This window comes from Zalophus californianus, chromosome 5, assembly GCF_009762305.2.
Source record: "Zalophus californianus isolate mZalCal1 chromosome 5, mZalCal1.pri.v2, whole genome shotgun sequence".
Lineage (NCBI taxonomy): Eukaryota > Metazoa > Chordata > Mammalia > Carnivora > Otariidae > Zalophus > Zalophus californianus.
In genome coordinates, this window is record NC_045599.1 from 35,135,359 (window position 1) to 35,153,509 (window position 18,151).

At 44.7% G+C, this 18,151-nt stretch overlaps 1 protein-coding gene, 1 long non-coding RNA gene and 1 other non-coding gene across 8 annotated transcripts in view; 1 reads left to right on the plus strand and 2 right to left on the minus strand.

The window, feature by feature from the left end:
* Positions 1–18,151, minus strand: part of FGF1 (fibroblast growth factor 1) — a 93,744-nt gene that overhangs the window by 24,746 nt on the left and 50,847 nt on the right. Inside the window, exons 1-3 of one of the 6 annotated variants that reach the window (XM_027605143.2) lie at positions 4,642–4,978; positions 3,738–4,229; positions 1,564–1,871 (exon numbers count right to left, since the gene is read on the minus strand). The exons of 4 other annotated variants lie outside the window; for them this stretch is intronic. The gene's annotated coding sequence lies outside the window, so the exon portion shown is untranslated. Of the gene's footprint in view, positions 1–1,563; positions 1,872–3,737; positions 4,230–4,641; positions 4,979–18,151 lie in introns of those variants that run through there. One more of the 6 variants, XM_027605141.2, reaches the window with a different exon arrangement.
* LOC113928890 overlaps positions 1–18,151 on the plus strand; it is an 89,949-nt gene that overhangs the window by 17,081 nt on the left and 54,717 nt on the right. Inside the window, exon 3 of the long non-coding RNA XR_003521993.1 lies at positions 17,761–17,861. This is a non-coding gene — a long non-coding RNA (uncharacterized LOC113928890). The remainder of the gene's footprint in view (positions 1–17,760; positions 17,862–18,151) is intronic.
* On the minus strand, positions 3,368–3,494 carry LOC113930071. The gene has a single exon (XR_003522441.1). It is a non-coding gene; the product is annotated as a small nucleolar RNA SNORA36 family (small nucleolar RNA).

The following is an 18,151-nucleotide window of genomic DNA, read 5'->3' on the forward strand; positions in this document are numbered from 1 at the left end:
CCATCTAACATTTCCTCAGAGCTCTTACTTCATTTTTTAATTATACATTCATTCTTGTGATTATTTAATTAATGTCTCCCTTTATGACTGGACTGTCAGCTCCATAATAGTACAAACCAATCTGTCTTGCTCACCATGGTATCCCAGTGCCTGGCAAAATGCCTGGCATCTAATGGGCCCTTGATAAATATTTCTTTAATGAGTAAATGAATATAATTTAACTAAGGTTACCTGACTGTCTCCTTCACTAGTCTCAGAAGCTCCGGAACAAAAGCTATGCCTCTTTTTCTAGGCCCTGCATTTATTAGCAAATGCCTGCACATAATCATTGCCCTCGGCATATTTGTGGATTGAATACCAGGCCGGTCCCTTCTTAGGAGCCTCTAGTGGAAACATGTTATCAGAAGACCTTATTAGAAGGTGGGGTCCTACAGGTATTAACAGAGAGGCTAAACCAAGACCCTAAACGTATTCTAAGAGAGTTCAAATTAGGCTGGAATACTCTACCCTTGGTTAAAAGCAGACCCAAACATTTTTCCCCATCTTGTAGAAGATACTTCCTTTCTTCTTTGAAGGCAATATTTGGGAATTGAAGGATCTAAAAAAAGGATCAGATCTTTTAGTCTCGAGTCTTTACCTCACTGCGAAAAAGTTTATAGGGCCTAAAAAGAACTCTAGGTTTTGTTATTTCTGTCAGGGAGTGCCAGGTTGGCAGGAACCCACCTCACACCCTCTGGTGAGGAAAGTTTGCCTGAAGAAAGGGAGACAGGGTGCTTTTCTGTCTTTTTCCCCCTCCTCCCCCACTCAGGGATCTGTACCAGGTCTGAGGTAGGAATGTGTCCGTGGCTGACTGGCGGGGCTAGCATCTTGGTCTGGTGCTCCCAGGCCAGCTGTGTTCCGTGAGCTGCAATCTCATCCTCCAGAGTTGGCAGCAAACTGTGGACGTGGCCATGGGGTGGACTTGATCGCGTGTAGAGGAGGTGGTTCCTCCAGGTTTGTGAAAGCCAATTTTTAAATATTCAGGTTAGTAAATCATTAGTGGGCTTGAAATCAACCCTTGTGAGAGTATTTACACCACAGAAATTGGAAAATACTATAATCAGGGCTCTTTTCTCTCTTTTCTTCTCTTTTTTCCCCTGCCTCCCTTTCTTCCTTCAATTTTTTTTTCTTTCTTTCCTTCCTTCCTTCCTTCCTTTAATCTGATAGCTGGTTTACCAGCATACTGCTAGACTCAGGTTTTAGTCCTGGCTGGATACTCAGTAGCAAAGTACTCACTCAGCCTCACAGAGCCTCAGTTTCCCCATCTGCAGAATGGGGCCCCATTAGCTACCAAGCAGAATTGCCATGTTCAATGATCGTGCATATAAAGTGCTAAGCCCAGCATTTGAAAACTTGTAAGCATTCACAGATGTTAGCTTGATTATCATTCTCCATGTAGCTTGTTTCGTTTTGCCAATCCCCTGTGCTATTGACTTAGCATTGAACAAACTTGAGTTTAACATTTAGTAATATTTTAGCAATATTTTAAAAATATCATTTTCTAAGCAATCAGTTAAAGCTTACCGTTGCCACTGATGTGCCGTGATGCCCTCTTCTCGTTTACTTGGGCGCTGAATATCATGTACTAGTCACCATTCTCAGTGTATTCATGGGTTTGTGTGTTACTGCCCAGGGTGACAGAGAGCCTGTGGGTTCAATGTCTTTCTCTCCTGTTCTTTAATGTAGAATCCTTCTAATCCTCAAGAATCCCCAAGTCACTGAGAATAAACCATCCCCTGGCTTCCAGGATCAAATATTATTTGAGGGAGATCAAGATGTCATACTCTAGATGCCAACCACTTCTACTCAGCACCTGCCACAGGCAGACTGTTCTGGAAATTTAAAAAAGAAAATAAAGAGAAAGAAAGGGAAATGAAAAGAAAGACCTGAAATCCCTAATCTACATTCTGAGATGCAAAAAGCTCTGAAAACTAGACATTCTTTCATAACTCAAATTGTGGCAAAACCTGACCCAAACTGTCCTGAGATGATTTAAAGTCTTTATCATCCTCTGTGTTAATATTTGTGTAATCACCAATGTTTCTGATGACAGGGAACTGCCCCAGACCCCGCTGAGGTTGTTCCATAATATACAATATACATACCAAACCACCTGTCTAAAATCCCCCAAAGTCTCCACTCAGAAACATATCATCCCAAGGCTTTTCAGAGAAGGTATTCTGAGCCTGTAATAGAAATCACAGTATCTGTCTTTAAGGAGGTTATAATCTGGCCATACCAGATCAATCCAGCCAAGCTTCCAGTAAAAGGGGCATAGATGCTTGGACCGCATGTAGCTGGCCGGAAGCAGGGCCTGGAAATCCAGTCGAGCTGTATCACCTAACAGCTCAATCGCACTCTTAGCCCCCACACTCCTTCACGAGGAGTAGGAAACATAAGCAGAGATGCACACATTTCCAGAGATCTCCTCTAGTGTCCATTATTTGTTCCCTGTGTTCTGGGTCTTTAATTCTCTGCAGTGGAGCTTATCCACCCCCAAAACTCAGACCCCCCATAGAGCATCATTCATTTGGAGGTCAGGAATTATTTTGATGCTTAGAGAAAACACCCTCCAAGAGGAGAAACTGCACACTCTCCGGCGCAGCAGCATGCTCTACAGGCCCCAGGTACTGGTGCCCCTCTGTCTGGAGCATCCTGCAGGCTCTCGGCAAGCCTGAAGACCTCCACACTTCTTACGTGGATGTATCCTTCCTACAGACTGATGCTTTAGAGCCCTGGGCTTCCAGCCAAATGGAAAGTGATTCTGCAGGGGCTCTGGGCCCGTCCTCTAGGCTGCTCTCACTGATGTGCCTCCAAAACTCTTTTGAAAATGTTGTGCAAGTTACAATCTCCAGAACCAGCCCACAAGGACATTCCTTTCTCGAAGACAGCAGACCTTCCCACTCGTAGGAAGATGGTCTGCTTGCTAGGTGTTTTCTGTTCTTCCCTCCTGACCTACAAAATTTGGCTTCTCCAAGCTCAGTCTTTTGAAGTATGTGTTTGTTATCTCTGGAAATGCTGAGGGCTTGCCCTACCGTATGTTTCCCAATAGCCTATTCTGGACATAACCATAAATAATCAAGTAACTTCATAAATCATAAAGTAATGACGTTTTCTTGAACATTTACTATGTACCAGGTACTGTCCTAAGTGCTTTACATACATTATTTTAATTAATCCTCAGAGAAGTTCTGTGGGGTAGGCATTGCTTTGCCCTTTCCTTCCCTCCTCCCTCTCTTCTTTCTTCTTTCTTTCTTTCCTTGTTTCTTCCTTCCTTCCTTCCTTCCTTCCTTCCTTCCTTCCTTCCTTCCTTCCTTCCTTCCTTCCTTCCTTTCGGCTGAGAGATAAATGAATAGAACAATATTTTCTATGTAATCATCTACCCTAGCCTGGTCATGTCCCAAAGTTTAATTAACTGAATAGGGAGGCTGCCCTGAACTGAACTCAAGGCATTGCTTTTTCATCCCCAGTTTGCAGCTAAGGACACCAAGGCTTGGAGAGTTTAAACAGTTTGTCTAAGGTCACACAGATAAATCAGTGTTAGAGCCAAGCTCTGAACGTAGCGTTTTCTAACTGCAGAGTCCATGATTTTAACTGCCAAAGAAATACGGGAAAGAGACGAAACGTCCTTTAGATAACTGACCCTTAGCTTCTCTCTTCTCTGTACTCCCCCTGCCCTCCCAGCACCCATAACTCACACAGCCCCACCGACGGATACTTGTGTCTATTGAATGGAGTCGTTGCAGGTTCCTCCCTTGACACAGAATGGTCCTCTTTCTCAGCTCAGTGCGATAAACACCCCCACCAGCACTTTTCTGGTCGTCACTATGATGCTTCCCCAAGATGACCCAGTGGCAGTCAAGTCCCTCCTGGCCTTTGTTACAGTAGAATCAGTTGCCATTGCTTTCAAAGGGCTGGGCTGAGGCCAGAGCCCACTGGGGGAACAGAGTGGATAGTCCTACTTCCGACTGGGCTGGAAAGGCCAGGAAAAAGGGAAGTTCGCATAGACCTGGGTTTGGTTTCTGCTGTGTCATTAACTCTTTGCATGACTGGGCAAGTCATTAACCTTTCTGATCCTCCGCTGCCTCATCCGTAAAATGAAGCTCTTAAGCATAGTGATCTTGTATCCGTGCTGTGAAGGAGGAGTAGAGCAAGGCAGACCTGGGAAGGACCTCACATGTAGTTAGCGCCTAGGAAATAAAAGGTGTTGTTATGGTTGTTAATAAGAGCCTATGGTTTACAGCATTGGTTATTTACATTTTGATGGCACTTGGAGTTTCACAAAGCATTTTATATGAGTAAGCAGGCATCTCTGGATGCCTGTTGTGTGTAGATACTACATGAGATACTTGATAATCATTTTGTATTTTCTATTCCTCCTATGACATGGGATAGATGAGCCCTTTCTCTTTTTCTCTAGCCAAGAGAAGTGTGACACAGAGAGGCTGAACAGCTTATCAAAGCAAATCTGTGGCTTAGCCAAGAACAAAACCCTGAGCCCTAAGACATCAATTTATTATGTCAGCCCTCTGTTGGGCAGCTTAATTTCCATGGGCCCCATGCTCATTCAAAACATTGAAGAGTAAAAAGGACAAAACTCACATTTCTGCCAGACAGATGATATCCAGGCGTCTCTGGAAGAATGGTTAGCAATCCCGGCATGAGGTTTCATGTTTAAGGTGCTTGGATACGAAGGAGGATTGTAAACCCCGTGGAGCTCATTTCACATGTCAGAGTCTATTCTGGATCTTGAAAGTGGGCCATGGAGGCCCCGGCTCTGCCCCAGAAGAGCTACATTCCTGCAGAGGCTTCTAGCGCTATGCAGGAAGCAGGCGGGGGAGCAGGGCCCGGGATTTGCAAAGGGACCCAGTGTGTGTCTCCACCAAAGGGCCGGAAGAAAATAATAAGCTGTCCCAGCGTCAGCCTGCCGGGGCTTAGTTTTTGCAGAGCCTACATTAGGACAGTATAAACCTTGTTTCCTTTTGCATGATTTCTTTTTAAGGACTTCAGCTATTTTTAGAGCTTCCTTTCACTTGCCAGCTCTCTTTGATTCCACACAGAAAGTCCAAAAGGGACCATTCTCCCATCCGCACATTTTGCCCTGTTTCAGCAGGCCTGATGGCTCCTGTGGTCCTGTGAGCATATCATTGGTATTCCTCACGCAGCCCTATCCATAACCCAGCCATTGGCAGGAACCAGGTGGGTTTTATGGGAAGAAGATGAAGTAAGAGAATATCACCGAAGGCCCCAGGCAAGGACTGGTGTTTGATAAGGGATGAAAGAGCTTGGAAGTGTGTTGAAATCTTGTATCCAAGAGGGTAAACTAAGATAAACCTGCCCCCGGTGTCTAGCATCACCAGGAAGGTGCGTGTTGCACATTGCAAGCATAGGTAGGTACCAGTAACCTTGATAATAGACTCATCTGTCAACCGTGGCCTCTCAGGGGAATTTGCTTTCAAATTGGCAGGTAGTTCAAAGCATGGTTTGCTTTCATTCCTTCAACTCCTCATGGTTCCTCTCCTTGTTTATTTCTTTTTTCTGACTGACCTTTCAAAGCCATTTATACCCTGCACCATCCACTGCTCCTTTCTCATGCTTTCGAGATCAAAGGGTTATTCTGTTGGGTGGGGTTGTTTGGAAAATGGAGAATTTCTACATTATTGGCCTTTGAGAAAGTAGATTAGGCAACAGGAGGGAAGAAGAAACATCAGAGGGACTTCTCCTTACTTCGCTAGGCTGCCATCTTTTTGTGCATAATTTCTGCTGGCTTTCAAATGTCCTACATTCCTTGGTTCCTCCTTGGTGTTGGCGGGTTTATGGGGCTCCTTGGGAATTCCATAAATCTAGACATTTAGATGGGCCCACGGGGGTGGGGCAGACAGAAGGCAGAACATTTTCCAGTATTGTATTCTTGACCCTTCAGTGGTGGGAAGACCTTTTCCATAGATGTGTTTGGGTAGAAAATAAGTAAATGGTGTTGCTTTTCGAAACTGTCCTCGATAGGAATAAGTCATTAGTTTGTAAAGTTTCACACTCTGTGATGGGAGTTTTGTTGATTTGATTTGCAAAAATTCTGTACACAGCATTTTCAGCAACATAAGTATTATGGGAAACAGGATACCTGCCTCCCTGAGACTGATTGTGTTGGGCCCAGCATATCTAGGGTAGCTCCCCTTACTTCCCTGTCTATACTTCTATAACACTTATGATAATTTATGATCTTATATATGTGTTTGCTTCCTAGTTATTGACTGTCTCATGCCAACACACGTCTCAGCACACACACGCACACACAGTGGATTATAAGTCTCACGAGGACCCACATTCAGGTTTGATTTGCTCACACATGACAGCACCTAGATGTGTGCCTGATGCATACTGATTGCTCAGTAAATATTTGGGAATGAATGAATTCAAGAAATATGTTCTTAGAAAAGCTGTTCGGTTTAAAACACCTAACTTACCAAAAATAGTCCTTTCTGTACAGGTCCATTTAAGTGTGGTAATTAGTGTTTGTCAGAGAAGAGTGTTCGCCAAGGGAGTTGGAATCACTGGTTATCCAGATAGGACTTTTAAGGACTAGTATGAGGCCCGTCACTTTCTTTTCTCTCATTTTCCCTTTGATCTGTATACCCTTTCTGTCTTCCTGTATTCACTAAATGCTAACCAAGTATATGCCAACCATGGTAAAACAGGGATAATGCTATACCTGCCTCACAGGATTGGTGTGAGGATAAAATTAGATCATTGTATTTACCAGTTTCTGGCAAAGTTCCTGACATATGAAGAGCCTGATAGATGTTAGCCATTAACATTATCAGAAATATTTATGGAGCAACTATGATGCACTTTCTATCTCAGAGTCTCCAGAATCAGGAAAAAGAAGAGCATCTGTACCACCAGGGGGCTTGTGATGATTTTTGTCGTTAGTTTTCTTGCATGGTATCTGTTTTAAGAGCAGAAAATGACATGATGACCTCTTGGTTTACAGGTGGGGAAGGTTGGCTAGCCAGAACAAGAGTGAGGAAACGAACAAAAAATCAAAATTTTAAATACAGGCAATATTACAGACATTTTCCTTTTGCCTCAGGCTCCTTATGTGGCTTGGCACAGCACTGTTGCTGATCCTGTCTTTTTAAAAGAAATCCGATATTTTGTTCAAGGATTGTTTTGCCCTAAATTTGATTTTTTTTTAAATATTGCAGTAAAGGAGTGCCCAGCTGACTCAGTTGGAGGAGCATGCGACTCTTGATCTTGGGGTCATGACTTTGAGCCCCACATTGGGTGTAGAGATTACTTAAATAAATAAATAAACTTAAAAAATATTGCACTAAAATATTATTTATCTTGGTTTCTGAGTAAATTTTGTGCCCAAAGCAAGTGCCTCCCTTGCCTCACCTTAGTCCCAGCTCCGTATGCTAGTAGAATTCCTAATCTCTTATGGTCAAGTTAAGAGCTATCAAATTTATGTACTTAGTACCTACTGTCAACGCCCAGTCCAGTCCACTTCTTAACTTCTAAAATAGCCTCCTCTCTTGTCCATGGATCCCCATCATTTTTATACAGAGTCAGAAGGATCTTTGGAAACGTACATCAACCCCTTGCTTGTAACCTTCTGTAGCTTCTCATTTCCATAAAGTAAAATCTGAATTCTTACCATGACCTGCAAGATCTTGGATGGTCTGGTCTGACCTCGCACCACTCCCTCCCTTTGCCCATTATATTCCAGTCACTCCTCCGCTCCTATCTTCTCCTGGATCCTTGAGTCTAGTGTGGTCTCTTCCACATGGCTGCCTTCATACACATTGTTCACTTTCTAACACTTTCCCCTGGCTGGCTCCTGCTCACTCTTCAATGGCAGCGGAAGCCACCTCCTCAAAGGTCTTCCCTGACCTCCAAATTTAAGTTCTGCCCCCACCTCTGCCTCCAGTAGTCTCTTTTGTACCTCCTGTTCTTTCCTTCCCAATGCTTCCTGCCATTTGTGATTAAGTATATATCCTTGCATGTGTTGACCTGTCTGATGTCTTCCTCCCCGAGTAAACTGTAAGCTCCTGGAGGGCAGAAGCCATGTTTATTTACCATCTTCTTCCCACCTGGTAAACAGTGCCTGGCACAGAGGGGATGCTCGATTATTTGTTGAATAAAAGGGAATAAGTGAATAAATCAATCTTCAGCTTGCAAAATCTTGACCTCGGGACTCTGCCACACACTCAGGGACTTTCATGTCTCACTCTGCTCTTTGTTGTTGTGAGCTTTGCTCTTCTAGAGCAAGTGTTTTTCCCCTAGATTATTTTATTGGAAAAAGTGAAGCAAATATAGAGATAATTATTGATTGTCACTCATCCAGTCTCTGCTCCCTATCCCCAACATCCTCCTGGGAGCCTGCTGCAGGATTCCTGGGAACCACAGGAAATAAGTCCACTAAACCACTTGAAATGCTTTTATAAAAATAGACCGGCCTTGACCTTCTTCCTGTGGAAGGGCCTCTTTCCTCCCGGCAAACATGGCCAAGAAATGTTATCTGCTCTTAGAAACCTCCCACGTCAGTCATCCTCCCAGCAGGATTTATCTGGACTCGGAATCCTGGTCTGAAATGGTCTTCCTACTGCCTGGACCATCACCTGAGCAAACTGCACATTTACTGTTTCCGTGCTGTTGTTTTGAGACCTCAGTGACACGATAGACAGGAATCAAGGCCTGAGGGACCCATGGGGACAGTCCAGTGCACACTCATGCTCTTCAGGGGCAGTTTCTTCCTCCCCAGAGCTTCACACCACTTTCCTTGGGACTGCAGTACAGGTGTGCTAGCTTCATCATTTTGATTGCTATCCCCTTACCGAATTCCTTATTTGTGAGTTCTATTTAAACTACTGATGTGTGGTTTTACTTCAATTTCATTTGCTTGTTTGAAGGAAGCTATCTCTCTCAAGTATTAATGCAAAAGCATCCCATGAAAAGAAGGCAGTCCTCGAGATAAACACAGTGAAGGGCAGCTGTGGTTATCTTCTGCTTAGGTGTTGCTTCCTGCCCCTGCAGCCCTTTTGCTTGCAAAGAGAGGAAAGCGATCGAAAACATAATTGCACCAAACCAAAGCTGTCTCCTTGAATACAGTCATAATAACTGAAGGAAACTTCAAAGGGGACCCCCTTTCTCTCTGCAGTGTGATTGAAAGATATCTTTGTACCACTTAGAACTTCTGTATCATCAGGGGCCCATGCCCCTCCTTTGGGAAACAAAGGGTTAATAGTTAGGGTCTGTTGCTTTTCAACAAATAAGCAGAGGATGTCAGTCCCCTTAGGAGCCCTCAAATATAAAAGAAGGATAGAAAAAAAAAAAAAGAAAATACAGGTGAACGTCAGTAGGAAGTCTTCAAAGATTGTCCCTGATCCTATCAGCCAAAGATAACTTCTGTTAACATGTCTATTCATAGAGATATAAGCCTTTTATAAAGGGTCTTATATATAGGAATATCTCAGACTTTCTGAAACAGAAAGACAGCTTTCTGCTTTCTTAGATTTCTGCATTGTTTGCCTGATTTCTATTTTGTTGCTATCTTTATTTTTCATTTTTCTTATTTTGGCTTACTTTTGCTTTACTTTGCCCTTTTATTAATTTTCGTATTTATTTATTTATTTAAATATATTTTTAAAGATTTTATTTATTTAATTGTCAGAGAGAGAGAGCGCACACAAGCAGGGGAAATGGCAGGCAGAGAGAGAGGGAGAGGCAGGCTCCCCGCTGGGGACTCAGTCCCAGGACACTGAGATCATGACCTGAGCCAAAGGCAGCCACTTAACTGACTAAGCCCCTATTTATTTATTTTCATGCAGAATATTGGGTCATTAATATTAGACCTTAATTTTTTTAATATGCGCAGCTAAAGGTAAAAGTTTCCCTTTAATAATTGTTTTAGTTGCCTCCCCAAATTTTCATATGCTATATTTTGTATATTGTTCAGTTAAAATTACTCTATAAATTCTCCTTACCCTACAAATTTTCTTTTGATGGATTATTTCGAAGTGTGTTGTTTAATTGAAAATATTTGCAGTTTTCCTAGTTATCTTATGGTTTTTGACATCAAGTTAATTACACTGTGATCAGAGAGTTTATTCCATATGATTTCAATTCTATTCAATTGATTCAGGATTGGTCTGAAGAAAGTAGAATCACATGATTCCATTTTGTAAAAAAAAATATATATATGTATAGTTTTATAATCTGCTTATTTATAACCAGACTTGACTAAATACATTAGGACTGTTTTCCTCATTAATAAACATAAATCTACATCTCCATTTGCAATGGCTACAGAGGATTACAGGATTCTGTTTTGTGGACATGCTGAACTCTGAACTAATCTTCTCTTGTTGGACACTTGGTTGTGTACTATTTGTCACTATTATAAACAAGACTGCTATAGTCACCCTTGCACCCCATGCCTTGCACCCTCCCCTCCCCTGGGGAGGATTTATGGACGTGGAATTGCGGGGGAAAGCACGTGCATTTTGTTAAGGTTTTTACTCAAAATATTCTGAAAGTTTCTACCTATCATGGGTTTAATTTCCATCTTTACTCCTTGGCTTACATGTGCTTCCTTTCTGATTATATATGTGCTCTTCAAGGTAGAGGAGAAATTAATTGGAAAGTTTTGGACCTGCTGACTTTGGTTTCAAAGTCACCTCATAAAATGAGAGCCTTGCTCCCCTTGCCTCAAGGTGCTCTGAGGATCCATAGCATCCTTCTTGGGATTTCACTGCAGGCATTTCTGGACACGTGACCCAAGCCAAGGGTTGCTTTTCCAGGGTGAGCTTGGGAACTTGCCAGACTCTGCTGGGCCTGGACTAAGGGGGAGCAGAATGGCCTGAGGCAGAGTTGTCTTTTGACTGACCCTTGGCTGCTTTAGTTTTTTGCTGCACCACCCTTACCTCTCAGCTCTGACAAACCAGTCCTGACCTCTGTTCAAAGCTCACCTCCTCTCTAAATCTCCAGGCATCAATGATTCTGTATAATGGAGCAATTCCCAGACCTCTGGTAAAACTACCTGTCAGTGTTTTATGTCTGTCTCTTTAATACGCTGTAAATTTGTAAATTTATAGTAAATTCGTAAATTACAGTAAATTCTTGCAAGGGGGACCTCATCTCCCACTTATTAAATATGGGGCTTTTGTACCTGCGGCAGAGCACAGTGTATTGAAGGCCGTCAGTGATACTTACTGAAATAAGAACCTGGTTCATCTCCCAGGTGAGGTGGGTGAGGTTTGGCCCAGCCAAATAAAAATGGCAGACAACTGAGAATTCTTGCTCATATCACATTCCAAATGGTGTCTGTCCTTGTCTTTAAAATAAGAGACAGCCAAGATACAAGTTAAGAACTCACTGTGACTCAGACTGATAGATATTATCTCTGACTCACCCCTTTATAGATAGATGTGTGACTGCAGGCGAGTCGCTCATGCTCTCTGAATCGGTTTCCTCACGTGAATGGTACCTGCTCACAGGGTTGTTGTAAAGATCATATTTGGTAAGAGCGTGGAAAGCAAATAGCGCGTGGTACCTCGCAAGCTCACCACAAATGGGATCATGACTGTCTTTCATAACTGGGGAATTCGCAAAAGACCCAGCCTCCCTCCTGGGTTTGGGTTATGTTGCCCCCTGCTCCCCTCATCCTTTCCTGCCATGGGGGGGCGGCCGGGATGCAGGGTAAAGGCTGCTTGGCTTTTTCTAAGGCACTCAGACTCTGCCCTTGCATAGAGGAGAGAAGTGGTTGCTTTGCTTAGAGGACTTTGCTTTCCTTTCACAACTCCTGAGATCCAGGTAACAAAGCCTCTGCTGAGTTTTTAACCAAAACAGGGTAAGACTCACCAGGGGTCCACAGGTTGATTGCTCATTGTTCCATAAAGCTGTATGTTTTGCACTAATTCTTTTGATTTTCTTAGGCCTTTTCCATTTACTTTGAACAAGCTTTTCAGTACCTGACTCTCGGGACCCCAGGAGCACATCTGTGTTCCTTACCTGAGCTGTACCTTACGTCAGTGGGCACAGGGCATAACTCTGCCTTTGCCTCCTGAGCTTTGTTCCTCAGAGAGGGCCCTCCCTGCAGGGGTGGAGGGGTGATCCTGTGAGGACCCCTCCCCCAGGGGTTTTCATTCACTGGACCTGAGCTGGGGCTGGCCCCTGCAAGCTCAACACATCTCCCCACGGGATTCTGATGCATGCCAGAGTGACAACCCCTGGCCTGGGAAATCCTTTCTTTCTACATCAAGAGAGAGATAAGGAATCCAGCCTAGAAAGGGAGAGGCCCGCTTGATTATTTTTCTCCTTTTTTCTCCAAAGTTACTGAAATATCTCCAAATCGACTCTCCTTGTTTTCTTTAAAAGCAGTGGCCCAAGGGACACTGCCCATTTTGATATGTTTATTTTTTTCTCTTTCTTTCCATTACTCATATTTCCTTTACTGAATTATTGTTTGTCCTTGCTGGGGGGAAGAAAATAAGACAGAAGGTAAGACAAAACGAGTGAAGGCTCCAGGTCCTTCTGGCCTTGTTCTGCTGTGTGAGGCTGGGACAGGAGGACTGTTTGTCTGTCTCTGCAGCAGAGGGCACAGGCCACAGGCAGTGCATCTTGACTTGATTTGGATTGTCACAGAGCTCCGGCTACTGACCATGGTGGCACATGGTGGCAAGGCCCATATGTCTCCAATCCGAACCAGAAACCAGTTCTGAAGAATGAACTGAGGCCTAGTCACAATATACACACCCATGATAAGATGAAATCAGGCTTCCGGCGGGGGGGGGTCATTTAGCTTAGCAATGTAATGAGGTTCTGTTATGTTTTCATTTCTCTCTGCCTCCTATTTTAATTGGTCCAGTTTTCCCTGAGAGTTCTGAGATTGGAGTCTTCCTTTATTCACTTGATGAGCTTCCGCTGTGCCAGACATGAGGAATATAGTGGGGAATAAGGCAGACACAGTGAGGACCTCCTGAAGTTTGCATTCAATGGGGAAGGCCCACCATAAAAGGGATTCCCAGTGAACTGAGTGTTGCAGTGAAGTCCGGGGTACCATGTAAGTTAGATAATAGGTGACCTACAGAGCCTGAGAAATGGGAAGCCTTCCTAGAAGAAGTGGAATTTATATTCCTAGTGAGTAGGGAAAAAAAGGTAGCAGGAAGAGCCTGTGCAAAGGTCCTGAGTGCAGGAAGAGCATGTTTCACTTGGGGAGAAAATAGCCTGCTGTGGATGAGGAGAGATGGTTGTGGCTGGAGATGGCAGGGTCAGGCCATGCAGAGCCCTGGAGACTTCTCTCTGAAGGACTGTGGAAAACCACTGAGCAGTGCGGGCTGGGGTGTGACATGATCAGATTAGCTTTTTAAAAACATCACTCTGGGGGCTTAGTGGAGAAGTCGGGGAGGTGAGGCAGAAGCAGGGAACAGGTGCAGTAGCCCAAGTGAGAGGCCGCGGCACCTCAGATAGGGTGAGCGATGTGGGCCTAGGCCAGATGTGGTGTCTGTTCTTCACAGCTTCCCAGCCAGGATATCCTGGATCACAGGTGCAGTGGCCTTCTCTGGGAGAGACGGCAGCAGTCAGCCAGAGCTGAGAGGTACTGAGAGGTGAGAGAAACTTGGGTTTGCCAGCTATACCAAAAAATACAATTTCCGCATTTGAGGGTGCTGCTTTGAGAATGTGGGTCTCGTTGATCTTCACTCACAGATTGAGAAGTGAGGCACCAGGCATCTTAACAGATGACAGATAATGCTGGGGAGCCAGAGTGCCCTCGATACCTGACCTGCCAGTCGGAGCATTAAGGACTATTGTCCCTGCTCCTGTCCATCCTGCTGTGACTCACCGAATGACTAGACAGATCGTCTGTCCCTCAGTTGCATGTGTATGACCTCAAGAACTGAATTTCCGAGTCATGCCACTATACTTCATAAAATATACAAGATAGTGTCAACTCTGAGAGTTTTCAGGGCAGGTCAGACAGCCTGAGGGGAGGGAGCAGAACAGCCAGCTCTCAGGACGCCTCCTAGTCTTATGATGCCTTGGGGCCTGGTGACACTAGAGGAGACAGCTGAGGTCATCTTAGGGCGCTTCATTCATTCACTCGGCAAATGGTTATTAAGACCCTGCTGTGTTCCTGGCCCCATTCTCATATGGCGAATAAAGCTGGCAGTGTCCTTACCCCATGGAGCTTACATTCCAGGCATTTCCCAAGGCACAATCAGTGACCCACACTGCCTCCACGCTCTCTTGGTCTTGGTGTTGAATAAAAGGGCCCATGTTCCTTGGCATCGGACCCTTCAGTCACCTCTAACAAGAGTGAGCTTCCATTTTACAAATGTGCCAAGCTTGCTTTCACCTCTGGGCCTTTGAACTTGCTTTTCCCTTGGCCTGGAACTCTCTTTTGCCAACGTTGCCTCCCACCCCCAGCACATTCCTACTTCTTCTTCAGACTTCACCTCAGATGTTACTCAAATAAGCCTTCTTTTACTACCAGCCCCAGGAGCAGGCCCAGCCCTCCGGCGGGGGTGAGGGTGGGGTGCCCCCACCCCGCTGTTCTTCACTGGTGCTGTTTTGTGGACTCTTTCTCCCTCTCAACTTTGCTCCATTAGGGCAGAGCCCTTGTCTGTGATGCTCAGCTTTGTATCTGCAGTGCCTTGCACGTCATGGTACGTAATAGGGGCTTAGTAAATAGTTGCTGAAAGGAATGAGGGCGGGAGCGGGGTGATGAGCTGTACTGTGCCGCGCAGCATGTGGGTTGTGCTGAAAAGACCTGCACTGTGCAGAAAACCTCTCATGAACCAAAGCCCAAGAAACTGTGCTAATTGCCAGTTGCCATACTGAGCCCCAGGATGAATATATTTTTAAAGATTTTATTTTTAGGTAATCTCTGCACCCAACGTGGGGCTCAAACTCACAACCCTGAGATCAAGAGTCACATGCTCCACTGACTGAGTCAGCCAGGCAGTCCCAAGTATGAATATTTTTGATTGATTACATCAGTATGACATTAATCCTACATATTTTCTAAAACCATTGATCTCTCCCCACAAAAATAACAGATCAGAGGGATGAAAAAAACCAAGGAAGGGATGAGTTGATCTATTACTATTCATTAATTCATTCAACAAATACTTATTAAATACTATGATTTATCAGGCACTGAGGACACAGAGGCAACAGAAAAGCCAGTTCTCTCTTTCTTTTCTCTTTTTACTCCTGTAGGGGGAGACACTGCAATTTTAAAAAAGTGAACAGCTAAGATAATCTGAAACAGTGCCAATTCTTCTCTCCATCCATTGAAATCAGATACCAGTGGCCGGAGAGAGAGAGTGCATCAGCAGGGGGAGAGTGGTCCGGGTGTCTCTGAGGAGGTCACACTGAGCTGCGAGCTTTGAGGATGAGCAGGAATTCAGTGGGTGGGGTCAGGGACGGGTGCAGAGCCCCATGTGTCCCAGTGGGTTTCACTGGCTGGAGGAGACTGGGTGATCCTCCAAAGCAAGGAGCTGGCACATTTAGGGGAAGAAAAGTCAGGATGCTAAGCTTTCTTCCAGTTGTTAGCCCAGAATAGGCACAGGACTCAAAATAATTCACCAACTGGGGGGCCACAAGAGTTAATAGAATCTTTTCGAAGGACAGATGCTTCTCTGAGGGCCAGTGCTGCCTCCATTGTGAACCTGTCCTGATCCTCACCAAGTTCAAATTCATTGTCTCCTCCTGCAGCGTGTTGGCTGGCGCTGTTTGTGGCAGTCACTACATTCTACCCATCAATTATAGTTATTTGCATCCTCTGGTTGGCCTCCCTAGTGACTTTTCCACTCCTTGAGGACAGGGATTGGATCTTATGCTCTCCCTTCTCCCATGGACATACTCTTGTCTCACACTTAGTAGATGCTCAGTGGATATTTGCTGACATTTATTAAATTGAATAACTAAGATTTCTGGCTAATATTTTTAAAAACATACCTATTTTAGAGTCTTGGGGCACCTGGGTGGCTCAGTCAATTGAGCGTCTGTCTTTGGCTCAGGTCCCAGGGTCCTGGGATGGAGCCCCGCTTCGGGCTCCCTGCTCAGCAGGGAGCCTGCTTCTCCCTCTGCCTGCCACTCCCTCTGCTTGTGCTCTCTTGCTGTCTCTCTCTCTGTCAACCGAATAAATAAAATCTTAAAAAAAAAAAAAAGTCATGATTTGGGCAACAGGAATGGTAATTTGGAGCATAGAATTCTTGAGGGAGACCCACACCCAGATGGTTCTAGTCAAGAATGTCAGATGCCTGAGGCTTTCCAGTGAGGATGGCAGGATAAGAAAAGCAAGTTGTGGGGGGCAAAGGAAGAAGCAGGGCCATGAAGACTAAATGCCTAATTTGGCTGTTTTGGTCTTAGTGGTGGTAAAGAACCCTTGAAAATCATCTTGTTTGTGGGGCGCCTGGGTGGCTCAATTGTTAAGCATCTGCCTTCAGCCCAGGTCAGGGTCCCAGGGTCCTGGGATCAAGCCCCACATCGGGCTCCCTGCTCCGTGGGAAGCCTGCTTCTCCCTCTCCCTCTGCTTGTGTTCCCACTCTCACTGTCTCTCTCTGTCAAATAGATAAAATCTTAAAAGAAAAGAAAAGAAAAGAAAATCATCTTGCACGGTGCCACAGATGTCCATGTTTGCTCTGAGATTTCTGCTGCCTGGTTGGTTAGTTGGTTAATTTAGGGGTTGGTTGGGGTTTCTTGTTTCCTTGGTCATTTCTTTTCTTCCAGTGGGTTCATTTTCCATATATACAGAACGATTTGTCCTGATTAATCTAGATATATGCAGCTCGAATTTATCTTTAATTATTATTTAATTAGTATGTTTAAAGTTGAGTTAGTGTTCAAACTGGAATTTATATCACACGGAAATTTGGTATCACTACTGGAAATATATAACCAGCACCAGTTGCCACAGAAGGTAATTGTAAAAGTAAGAATGATCAAAACGTAGCATGTTAGGAAATTAAAAAAAATAAGAAGTATATAACTATAAAGTCTAATTAATTTGTGCTGTCTTATGAAGTGCTTCCTAGATGTTATCTCATGATTTCATGGGGTGGCACTTGGGCATACCATTATTCTCGTTTTCATCGATGAAAAAACTTCATTCTTGAGCAATGAAGAAATTAAGTCACTCCCAGAGTTAGGAGGTCTTTTGATCTGAATTATCATGTAGTTTTTTTGTTTGCAAATGTCCTATGTGAAGAGGACCCCAGGAATTTCATGGAGCTAAAAAGTAGAATAGATGGTGGGGCCAGAGATGGTTAACTATTAAAACATAAATTTAGGTATGAACTGTTTGCTTTTGTAGGTAAAGATAAAATCTAACGAAGCATGGAAACACAAAGCGGAAAAAGCAAGGGGGGAAGGGAGCCCTGCACTGGGGGTGTGAAGGAAAGTGTCCACTGCAAGCAGAGGAGCCGGCTAACCCGTGGCTCCCCGGAGCCCCACATGGCTCGCCCGGCAGTGATCCGGCCTCAGTTTAGGCTGAGGAATGGCCCAGTGAGAACAGGGCTACATGGAGACCGGGAAGGAAAGAGAGGGCCCAAGTGCTTTGCTCCTCTCTCGGCTGTAGCTCATTAACTAAACTCAAGTTCATTTTCCTTGTTCCCTTGGACAAGGTCAAAATCCTGACGGAGGCCTGAGGGGATCGTCCTGTGGGGCCTTTTCGGGGTCAGAAAACTCACATGCAACCTCCTTTGTTTACATCAGCAAATCCAGCTGCATCGTGCAGGCACTTGACCGGCCGCTGACTCTCAACTCAAAACAGATGTCTGGGCTGCACAGAGGAAGCACGCAGGGCTCCTGAACTGGTAGGACTTTGTCTCGATGAGTGGGGGGGAAAGGATAAGAGATGGATGGCACTGGGTGTGCCCAGAGCTGACAACAGCAGCGGTCTACCAGACCTGGCTGTGGGCTGGCTTGAGCCATGTGGGCTCCCAGGTGAGATACTCAGAAAGGACTGGAGAGGCCCAGCCGCGTTCCTGCCCGAGAAAGCTAAGTTCCTGTGTGTGCTGGACTGGGGGGGGCTTTGAACCGCCTCTGGCAGGGATGTCGAAGGAGATGAGGTCCCCTAGGCTTGAGAAGGGGAAGTGGGATCAGA